Source organism: Propithecus coquereli, unplaced genomic scaffold (assembly GCF_000956105.1).
Source record: "Propithecus coquereli isolate 6110/MARCELLA unplaced genomic scaffold, Pcoq_1.0 Scaffold91, whole genome shotgun sequence".
NCBI classification, from domain to species: Eukaryota; Metazoa; Chordata; class Mammalia; order Primates; family Indriidae; genus Propithecus; species Propithecus coquereli.
Genome location: NW_012155396.1, coordinates 5,889,732 through 5,901,068, shown reverse-complemented (window position 1 = coordinate 5,901,068; position 11,337 = coordinate 5,889,732). Strand labels below are relative to the sequence as shown.

The 11,337-nt window shown below is 41.5% G+C and overlaps 1 pseudogene across 1 annotated transcript in view; it reads left to right on the top strand.

The window, feature by feature from the left end:
- Positions 1–11,153, top strand: part of LOC105826770 — an 89,471-nt pseudogene extending 78,318 nt beyond the window's left edge. The window contains exon 3 of the transcript XR_001138326.1: positions 9,222–11,153. The product of XR_001138326.1 is annotated as a nucleoporin p54 pseudogene (transcript). The remainder of the gene's footprint in view (positions 1–9,221) is intronic.
- Positions 11,154–11,337: the final 184 nt, after the last annotated feature.

Here is an 11,337-nt window from a genome sequence, read left to right as displayed (position 1 = left end):
CCTAATAAACCCACTGTAAGTTGAAAATATTTTGTTGAAAATGCATTTAATATACCTAATTTACTAAACATCATAGCTTATCCTAGCCTATCTTAAATGTGCTCAGAACACTTCCATTAGCCTGCTGTTGGGCAAAATCATCTGGCGCAAAGTCTGTTTTACAATAAAGTGTTGAATATCCCATGTAATGTGTTGAATACTATACTGAAAGTTTAAAAACAATGTTTATATGGCACTCGAAGTTTGGTTTCTACTGAATTGATATCACTTTTGCACCATTGTAAAATTAAGAAATCCTAAGTCAAACTGTCATAAGTTGGGGACTGTGTGTGTATGAATATTCATAGTAGCATTATTCATTATAACCAAAATGTGGAAACAGCCCAAGTGTGTATCAACTGATGAATGAATAAACAAAATGTGGTATATCATTCCAGTGCATCATATAACCATTCCTTTGTACACACTAAAAATGTATAGTGGAGTATTATTTGGCCATCAAAAGGAATGAAGACTGGTACATGCTACAACATGGGTGGACCTTGAGAACATTATGCTAAGTGAAAGAAGCCAGTAACAGAAGACTTCATGTTGTATGATTTAATTATAGGTAATGTCTAGAATAGGTAAATCTATACAGCCAAAAGCAAATATTAGTAGTTGCCAGGGGCTAAGACAGAGGATGGGGAGTGACTATTTAACTGGTACAGAGTTTCCTATTCTGGAATTAGATAGTAGCAGTGGTTATACAACATTGTGAATGTACCAAAAGCTGCGAATTATACACTTCTACATGGCTACAATGGTGAATTTTATGTTATGCGAATTTTACCTCAGTAAAAAAACTTATTTAAACTATGACATACCATCAATTGTAAGATGAAACTGATTTCAGAGAGAATACATTATAAAGAAAAATGTGTCTTGGAGTTGATAAAATGTGATATATTTGATTATATAGAAATTTCAAACTTCTGCACAAATAGCAATGTATCAGTTAGGAAATAAGTTTGTTGCATATAATAGAAAAACCCATAATAACAGTAACTTAAACAGGTTATAAGTTTATTTTTGTTTCACAGAAGAAGTCCTGATGTGGACAGTCTGGGGCCCATGACCTATCTCCATGGTTTCTTCAGGGACCCACATTTCCTGCAAGTCCCATGTTCAGTATTCAGCTTCCATCCTCAAAGTCATTTTATGGTCTAAGATGGCTGCTGAAGTGCCAGCCATCATTTCACATTCCAGTAATGCAACAGGAAGAGGAAAAGGACAAAAATGCCTTCCTCCCAACTAAGTCAGCTCTCTTTGAGCAAATAAAGGTATGGTTGAATAAATACATACGCGGTCTGTCCAGAAAGTGTCCAGCCATTGTTAATATGACGAGAACATATTACATGGCTGGATGCTTTCCAATCCGGATACACCTCATACACCCATAAAATGGGAAAAGCTGCATGTAGGCGGGATGGCTGTCTGTTTCATCAGTGCATCCCCAGGACCTAGCACAAGGCAGAGCACATCGAAGGCACTAAGAAATCGGGGCAGTGAACAGACACTCGCGTGGATATGGATAAATGGGTCATATGGCCATTTAAATATTTTCAAAGATAATAAACAGGGAAATGTTCATTACAATATAATGTGTGAAAGCAGAATATTAAAAGCTATATTTAGTATAATCCCAATTTTATTTGAAAAGGATACGTATACCCAGAAAAAAAGATTTGAAAGAAATATACTAAATCTAGTAAGTGATTTTCTAAATTCATGGTGAAATCTCACTGATATTTAATAATTTCTTCATGCTTGTATACATTTTCCACATTTCTGCAGTGGGTCAGAGTATTACTTTTTCTAATTAGAAAACAAAGCAATAAGCTTAAAAATCAAGTGGAAGAGGACCATGTCAATTTAAGTATTAAGAACAGGTGGTGAGCCTGTAAACCAAAGAGAGCAACCAACAGCCTATGCTGTGAAGAGAGAGAGTCCAGCAGTGCTGCTTTAGAGCATCCCTCATCCAGCAACTTTGTCTTGCCATTCGGGGAGAAGAGGATGCTGACATCTGCAAGTGATAGCCATGCGGAGCCATGCCTAGCCCTGCATGTGGGGGAAGGAAATTGATTCTCTATCCAATAGCACAGGTTTTTTTTAACCTAATAGTTGGGCATATAAACACTCGTTCTTTAAATGTGAAGACAGTGTTAAAGCTTACCATGGGAACAGTTGTCCATCTATCAAAGCAGACTAATCAGCTGCTTCCAGATCCACCCAGGATCACTGCATGTGATCACGTCGAACTTGGCACTTCTCAGCACACTCATCCCCACCACCACCCCTGAACTGTCCCACTGATACGGGCCAAGTTGTGTCCTCTCTAAAAATTCAAATGTAGACATTTTAACTCCCCGGTACCTCAGAATGTGACTGTATTTGGAGATGAGTCTTTAAAAAGTAAATTAAGTTGAAGTGAGATCATTAGCATGGACCCTAATCCAACATGACTGGTGTCCTTAAATGAAGGGGAGATTAGGACACAGACATGCGCAGAGGGAGGCCCACGTGAAGACAGACAGAGATGGTGGCCATCTCCAAGCCAAGGAGAGACGTCTCGGAAGACACCAACCCTGCCCACACCTTGATCTGGGAATTCCAGCCTCCACAACTGTGAGAAAATAAATTTCTGCTGTTTAAGCCACTCAGTCTGTGGTATTTTGTTATGGCAGCCAGAACTAATAATATACTCACCCATCATGTTAATTAGATGTTTGGTGACTGTGATGGTTAATTTGATGTGTCAACTTGGCCAGGCCTTGGTGCTCAGCTGTTTGATTAAACACCAGTCTAGATGTTGCTGTGAGGGTGTTTTTAAGATGTGATTAATATTTCAATCAGTTGACTATGAATAAAACAGATTACCTTCCATAATGTGGGTGGGCCTCATCCAATCACTGGAAGGCCTTAAGACAGGATGCTAAAGAGGATGAATTCTGCCCCAGACCAAGACCACCACATCAGCTCCTGCCGGCCCCAGCCACCAACCGCGTCCCCAATCACATGAGCCAATTGCTCAATTTACTGTCTCTGTGATTGTGTGTAACTATATGGACAGATACATATGTATGTGTGTGTATGATTCTGCTTCTCTGGAGAACCCCAAAACAGTGACTAAGGACTGATATTTCATATACTTAACTCTGCTCTTGCTTGTTTTATGTGAAATATATATTTCTCATGCCTGTTTTATGTAAAATATATTTACTTATTTCCAGACTTGTGAGTGAACGAGCTGGTCAAATACTTGAATCCAAGCACATTAATTCATCAGCGTGCTATTCTTATGTTTTAACAATGACATTGAGCGTTGCAAGAGGATGTTATCAGATGGGAGCTGGAAAGAAGAAAAGAGATCATTCATCCATAGGCCTTACGGTTTACACCCACGGTGTGCTGACAGCCAGTAAATTCCAAGAGAGTGAACAATTGCAGTGATAATTTTAAAGTGTCTTTGTCACGAGCATCCTGCTTTCGCTTTTTGATCCTGCCTAATCTTGTTCTACCCTGTACCTGTACTGCCTCACTTCTGTCTTCAGAAATGGCAAGTTTTCTTTCTGCTCTGTTAAGTACATAAACAGCTTCTAATCCAGAGAGAAGTCAGCTATAGAGGTGGAGGGTTTGGCCAGGAGGAGCAAAGGTGCGAGACATGAAAGAACCAGGCGAGCGGGGGGGATGCCAAGGAGTGTGGCGTGCCGGAGGGCAGGGCGTGCGGGGCTGGGGACGCGGGACATTCCCACTCTCACCTGTAACCAGGGACACACACTCTGAGCCTCTCTGGCAGCTGCCCCGCTGTGTGACCCGAGGGATGGAGAGCCAGACAAAGCTACCAGAACTACGTAGATTGCGCTCCAGAGAGTGGCTTCTTGTCACCTTGCTCTAAAAGTCACTGCCCACATGTTTTTCTTCCCTAATAGACCTGCGAATTTCTAAGTTGGAAGAAGCCTCCTGTGAAAGTGAGGGGATGTGGAGACCAGCCAGGGGTGCTCCACCTTGAGGAAGGGGCTGGGCTTTGACACAATGACAGAGGTGCGGCAGCCCCCGTGGCAGACACCAGAACCATTGGGCAGTGTTGCTCTCCGTGGCACGCTAACAAGCAGCACTGTCCAACGGGACTTTCTGCAGCGATGGGAGAATTTTATAGCTGCCCTATCCAAGGTGGTAGCCTCCAGCCATACGGGGCTCCTGAGCACTTGAAATGCCGCTAGTGCCGCTGAACTGACTTTTAGATTTTATTGAATTTTAATTAAAATCCAAATAGCCACACGTGGCTAGTGGCTGCCATCAGACAGCACAGCCGTGAGGTTTTCATAACGCACCGATCAATGTGTGTCCCGACGTGGTTTGGGGATGGTGGGCTCCAGGTGAACTCGCCAGCCCCTTGCTGCTGAGTGGTCCACGTTGGAATTATTAGCAATCTGAAGAGTCGGGTGGGGCCAGTGAGAATGAAGGTGCCTTCTAAAAACCCTAAAACCCTGGCGGAGGAGCTTACCCACCTGGCAGCGTCTAATCCTGGTGAGCAGCGAATGAATGCAGGAAACACCATCATTTGCATTCGCCCAATGTGCGTAATTAACCCCCGATAGTCACGGCTCTAGAGACAGAGCTAAAACTTCCCACCTTTGGTCTGTTTCTAAAGGTGAGATTTTTTTGTTTTTATCTACTTCAGTTTTTAGTAGATTTGGAAGCAAATCTCTCTAGCTGTTAGGGAGCTTTATAAGTAGAAAAAATAATATTTGTCACACTTGTCTTGGGAGAATTTGGGCTAAGCTAAGAACTCAGAAGCTCTGAGCAACAGCTCTGCCTCCCTCCTTAATGACCACGTGCTACTCAGCCTCGATGGGCCTTGCTTGTTTCATCTGTACAGCTGGAGGGGGAAATATCTTCTCCAGGTTTCGTTGAGAAGAAAGATCAGAACTATTATAAAGCATCTGAAGAAGTGCAGAATGCCCTTCAGTATAAATTACAACAAGTTGTTACTGGATTTCTCAAATGAAGCATTGAGTATAACATGGACGTAGTTTAATAGTGTAATTATAGTTGAGTCTTTAAAATAGAGTGAGAAACTTCACAAAATGATCTCCAGGAAAGAAAAGCATTGTTTGGTTTCACATGTCAGTTTTAAAGAGAATTGTTACAGATTGAAAGGGAAGTGAGTGGTTGCGGTAGACACTGTCACTAGCTTGCAAATAATGATCGTGCCTTGAGTCATTTCTGAGAAATAAGTAAACAAATTCTTTCACTTTGAACGCTGGACTGTATGGCTCAAATCCATCTGTGTGTGCCCATCTGAAGGCTCCATGTCACATTATTTTGGAAATGGTCACCCTGAGTCAGACTGAGTAATCACAGTTAGTAAGTTTGGTTTCCCTCTCATCTGTTTTTCACTCAATCCTTTGTATCTACCCCAAATTTTTTCTTCTTTCCTCAGAGCTGCTTGAGCACATGAATAATCATCTTTAATCCTAAAGAGCAAGAAGGAAATTTCCATGTTAGCGGAGGAACTCCACTAAGGATAGGGTGCCCCATAACTTACTGTCCAAACTGAGACATGTTAGAGAATGAAAGGGGACCATTTTAATAAGTATGCTGGGCAACAGGTGTACACTGACCACCCTAACGAAAGAAATAAAGAACACATGTAAAAGTGGTCAACCTCAGTTTTCAAAGCAAAAACCAAATGAGACCGTCATACACCCACCACATTGGCAAAAATCAGAAAGTACAACACCACCAAGTGGTGGTAAAGACACGGGGCAACTGGAACTCACACTGTTGGGAGGGCACGTTGCAACCACTTTTGGAAATGGTTTCACATTATCTAGTGAGGATGCACGTGCATATATCCTATAATTCAGCAACTTTACTCCCGCAAAATAGGTACCAGAATGTTAACAGAAACATTGTTTATAAAAGCCTAAAACTAGGAGCAGCACATTAAAATGAATATATTTCAACAATAGCTATGTTCATCAATGTAGATAAATCTTATAAATATTTCATTTATTGAAAGAAAATACAGCCATTTATATAGATCCAAAACAGCTCAAACTAAACAACGATGCAAGCTGGTAAAACTATGGGTCATATTAACCCAAAAGTTAGTATGATGGTTAGCTCCCTCGGGAGGGAAGGACTCCGTAAGGAGGGGCCTCTAAGGTCTTGCAATCATTTTGTTTTCTTAACCTGGGTAATAGGTACACAAAGATTTGTTAATATTTATCCCTTGAACTAGAAAAAACATTGTGTAAACAAAATAGAAGTGTGATAGCCATGAGAGCAACTTGACTTTTGGGCACCTACTATGATTATTCTTTCTGGCTCTCTGTGGTTGGGTAGGGCCATGTAACCAGTTCTGGACAATAACTTGTGGGTAGAAATGATTGTGTCATCTCCAGGCCAAGCGTTGGTTGCCATTGCAGGGCCTTCCAGAGCCTTCTTTCTCTCTGACACGGTGACTGTCATTGCTCCAGTTAGCAGCTGCCTGGAGCTGAGGACAGCCTGGAGCAGGGTCCTCGGGCAACCTGCAACATGTAGAAGGAGCAAGAAAGAAATGTTCGTTCCTTTAAGCCACTGCAGTTTTTTACGCTGGCATAACCCAGGCTTTCCTGATGATACAGAGAATGTCAGGAAGGGGAGGGTTCAAGGAAGGCAGATAATATTTAAAATGACACCTGGTTAATGAAAAAAAGTTAAACATGGAAAGAGTTGCAGAAAGAGCCTTTCCAACAGAGGAAACTACCAAGTACAGAGACCCTAAAGTGCAAATGAATTTTGAAGAACAAAAAGAGAGCCAGTGGGGAGTGCAGTGAGAAGAGGAGAGAATAGTAAGAAATGTGATCAGAGAAGTTGGCAGAGGCCAGAGCATGTGTGAATTGTAGCCTATGGTCAAGAACTTGGAGTTTACTTCTAGGCAGTCACTGGTGGGTTTAGGTAGGAGGATGGCATGATACAGATCACATTCTAAAGGGGGTAATTCTTGCCGCTGTGTGGAGGATGTGTGGGTGAGGACAAGCATGGAACCCACTTAAGAAAGCTAGTCATGGGGAGAGATGATGGTAACTTGAACTTAAGCAGTAGCAGGCAAAACAGAAGTGAAATTTAGGGGATGTTTTTTGCAGGTGCATCTGACAGAAGGATCACAGATGACCCTTGTGTTTTTGGTTGAGCAACTTAGTATTTGATGGGGCCATTTACTGAATTGGTGTAAACGAGAGCAGATATGAAGAGAGGGAATAAAGTTAGTTTTTCTTGTCTTAGCTTTTTGTTTTGTTTTGTTTTGTTTTGTTTTGTTTTGTTTGAAACAGTCTTGCTCTGTAGCAGTGGCATCATCATAGCTCACTGCAACCTCAAACTCCTGGGCTGAAGCAATTCTCTGGCCTCAGCTTCCCAAGTAGCTAGCGCTGTAGGTGCATGCCACCACACCCAGCTAATTTTTCTACTTTTTGTAGAGATGGAGTTTCACTCTTGCTCAGGCTGGTTTCGAACTTGTGGCCTCAAGCAATCCTCCCGCCTCAGCCTCTTGGAGTGCTAGGATTACAGGCGTGAGCCACCGCGCCCTGCCTGTCTTAGCTTTTGATATCTATTGGACACCCATGTGCGTATGTTAAATGAACCACTAGGTGGACAACACCATCTCTGATGGGAATACCCACAGCTGAAAAAAACATTTGTTTGGGAGTCACGAGCATATAAGTGGTATTTAAGTCAAGGGATTAGATTAGATAATCTAGAGAGGGAATAGAAAAAAAGACGTGGAGAAAGGAGAAAACACAGGCAAATGCGTGGTCACAGGAGCCAAAGGAAGAAAGTGTTCTGAATGCTTTTGAGAGATTGAGCAAGACGTCCGAGTAACGATAGCATTTGAAAACGGAGGCTGTCGGTAGCTTTGACAAGAGAAGCTTCCATGGAGTTTTGGGGGGAAAAGCAAAACTGAGGGAGTCGAGGAGAGAATGGAAGAAAATGAAGAAAGAGAATGAAGAGAATTTTCATGGTAAGTTTCACTCTGATGGGAAGCAAAAAGGAGATGGAGCCTGGGAGACGCGGTAAAGGGAGATTTTTGCAATGGGAAATCCTGGAGCGTGTGTGTTTGCTGATGGCGATTGAATAGGGAGGAATGAACTGATGCAGGAGATTGAGAGGTTAATTCACAAGGGAGCCGAGGGTCTGGTCCAGAAGGAGAGATCCTTCATCCAAGGATGGCAAAAGCAGGTCGATGATGGTTTTACTGGTAGAACTATAAAGGAGTATTCCTTGATTGATGCAATTTTCACTGACTTAGGAACAAAATAAACAGAATAACATTGGATGGAACTGAATAAAGACCTCAAGTGCATATTGAAAAGATTCCTATGAAGCAACAAGTTAATGGGAAGTCCTATACATTTCTTGGTTAATATTAAATTTTAAGGGTAAAAATATGAATCCAATAAGCATGTAAATGGAAAATAAAGTTTGCAGACAAAGGAAAAAGTGTCAGGCTGCGTTTTGGTCCAGCCACGACGGCACTGTTTATATCGGATTAATTCTCCTACTGAAAACAACTGTAAAAGATATGTTAATACAATACACATTGTAAACCATTTTAAATATTTAGAGAGCAGGATTTGAGAGACTATGATATACCCGAGATGAGGGAAACTCAAGGTGAACTTCATGTTTCCTGGCTTCTCCCTTGAGGGCCTGGGCTGCTTCACAGCAAAGCAGGGAATGGAGTCCTAGCAGGAACCGCTGACACAATCTATGAATGATTTGTTTTATAATTCAGAGATGATACAATTGCATAAGTAGAAAATTAAAAAGAATCAACTTTCTAGATGGGCTACTAGAATTCATCATTGACTTAGCAAGGACATGCGATACAATATTAATAATAAAAAGTTAATATTTTTATATACCAATAACAAAAAAATTAGACAATGGAATTTTTTTTTTAAAAAACAGGCTGGCTTTATATCTGTCGCAATATATGATATCAGAAAATAAGAGAACATTGTCTAACACGTTTTGAGGGATACGTTTATGATCTGGCTAATTTTTTCCATCTATGAAGCAACAGAAAGACATTCTCAGACAGGCATGGTTGTGCTGGTTTTAATGGTGAAAACTGGGGAGTGCTGTTGGTTGGGGCTGTTTTCCAGTAAAAATTATTTGATGTTGTTCTTCAGCTACCTGCAAAATGAACTGAGATAAAGAATTCATTAATGATGAGAAGCGCACCGAGCGCCGCGGGAGCAGCTCGTTTGTCCTCTGCTCTCGCGACATGGCCTTCAATTCTGGGGCTCCCTCGGGCACCTCGGGCAGCGCTGCAGCCACCGTGGCTCCCGTGGGTGGGTTTGGAGGATTTGGAACAACATCTGCAACTGCAGGTTCAGCATTCAGCTCTTCTGCCCCGGCTAACACAGGCACTACTGGACTCTTCGGTGGTACTCGGAACAAAGGTTTTGGATTTGGTACTGGGTTTGGCACAACAATAGGAAGTCGTACTGCTTTAGGTACTGGTTTGGGAACTGGACTGGGATTTGGAGGATTTAATACACAGCAACAGCAGCAAACTACCTTAGGTGGTCTCTTCAGTCAGGCTGCGCAAGCTCCTACCCAGTCCAGCCAGTCGATAAACACCGCGAGGGCTCTGTCTGCTCTGACGCTGCTGGGAGACGAGAGAGACGCTATTCTGGCAAAATGGAATCAACTGCAGGCCTTCTGGGGGACAGGCAAAGGCTACTTCAGCAATCACATTCCACCCGTGGAATTCACACAAGAAAATCCCTTTTGCCGATTTAAGGCAGTAGGTTATAGTTGTATGCCCAGTAATAAAGATGAAGATGGGCTGGTGGTTTTAGTTTTCAACAAAAAAGAAACAGATATTCGAAGCCAGCAATAGCAGTTGGTAGAATCATTGCATAAAGTTTTGGGAGGAAACCAGACCCTTACTGTAAATATAGAGGGTATTAAAACATTGCCAGATGATCAGACATAAGTTGTCATTTATGTTGTTGAGTGTTCTCCAAATGGTACTTCAAGAAGAGTTCCAGCTACAACGTTATATGCCCATTTTGAGCAAGCCAACGTGAAAACACAATTGCAGCAACTTGGCATAACTCTTTCTATGACTAGAACAGAACTTTCTCCTGCACAAGTCAAACAGCTTTTACAGAATCCTGCTGCTGGTATTGATCCTATTATCTGGGAACAAGCCAAGGTGGATAACCCTGATTCTGAAAAGTTAATTCCTGTACCAATGGTGGGTTTCAAAGAGCTGCTCCGAAGACTGAAGGTTCAAGATCAGATGACTAAGCAGCATCAAACCAGATAGATATCATATCTGAAGATATTGGTGAGCTACAAAAGAATCAAACTACAACCATGGCCAAAACTGCACAATACAAGAGGAAACTCATGGATCTTTCCCACAGAACCTTACAGGTCCTGATTAAGCAAGAAATTCAGAGGAAGAGTGGTTATGCCATCCATGCTGATGAAGAGCAGTTGCGAGTCCAGCTGGATACGATTCAGTGTGAACTAAACGCACCTACTCAGTTCAAGGGCCGACTAAATGAACTGATGTCCCAAATCAGGATGCAGAATCATTTTGGAGCAGTCAAATCGGAAGAAAGATATTATATAGATGCAGATCTGTTACAAGAAATCAAGCAGCATTTGAAACAACAACAAGAAGGCCTTAGCCATTTGATCAGCATCATAAAAGATGACCTAGAAGATATAAAGTTGGTAAAACATGGATTGAATGAAACTGTCCACATCAGAGGTGGTGTCTTTAGTTGACAGTTCACAGACCTGGTTACGAGTTTTGTGAAATGCATCTTCTTAGTGCACCAAGCCTTCCTTAAGAATGAAACTGACCACATGGAAAAAAGGAAAACATCCTCTCCTGGCTTGGTTTTTTGAGAAGGTTACTAACAATTTACTGTTCATCAAATCTGAAATAACATAGTCACCTCACAGCTCTTCAAAGAAAACCTTTGAAAGATTTCTATCTGAAAGCCGTATTTACTTTAAAAAGAAGTGCATAATTACCAAAATTATATGTACTATTGTACATTTTTACAACAGCGTTTTCTTAAACATAATCAGTGTTTAATGATTATTTGTCCATTGAACTTGTACTCTGCTTTCCATAGCAAGTAAATATAAAATATCTACTTTGCATATAACAAAATAAACTGTATAATTACTTGGCTGTTGGAGGGTTACACTTCAGAATGTAAGTGTACATCAGTTTTTATACTTGTGAATTCATCTGTGGGAGGAGTAAAGAAAATC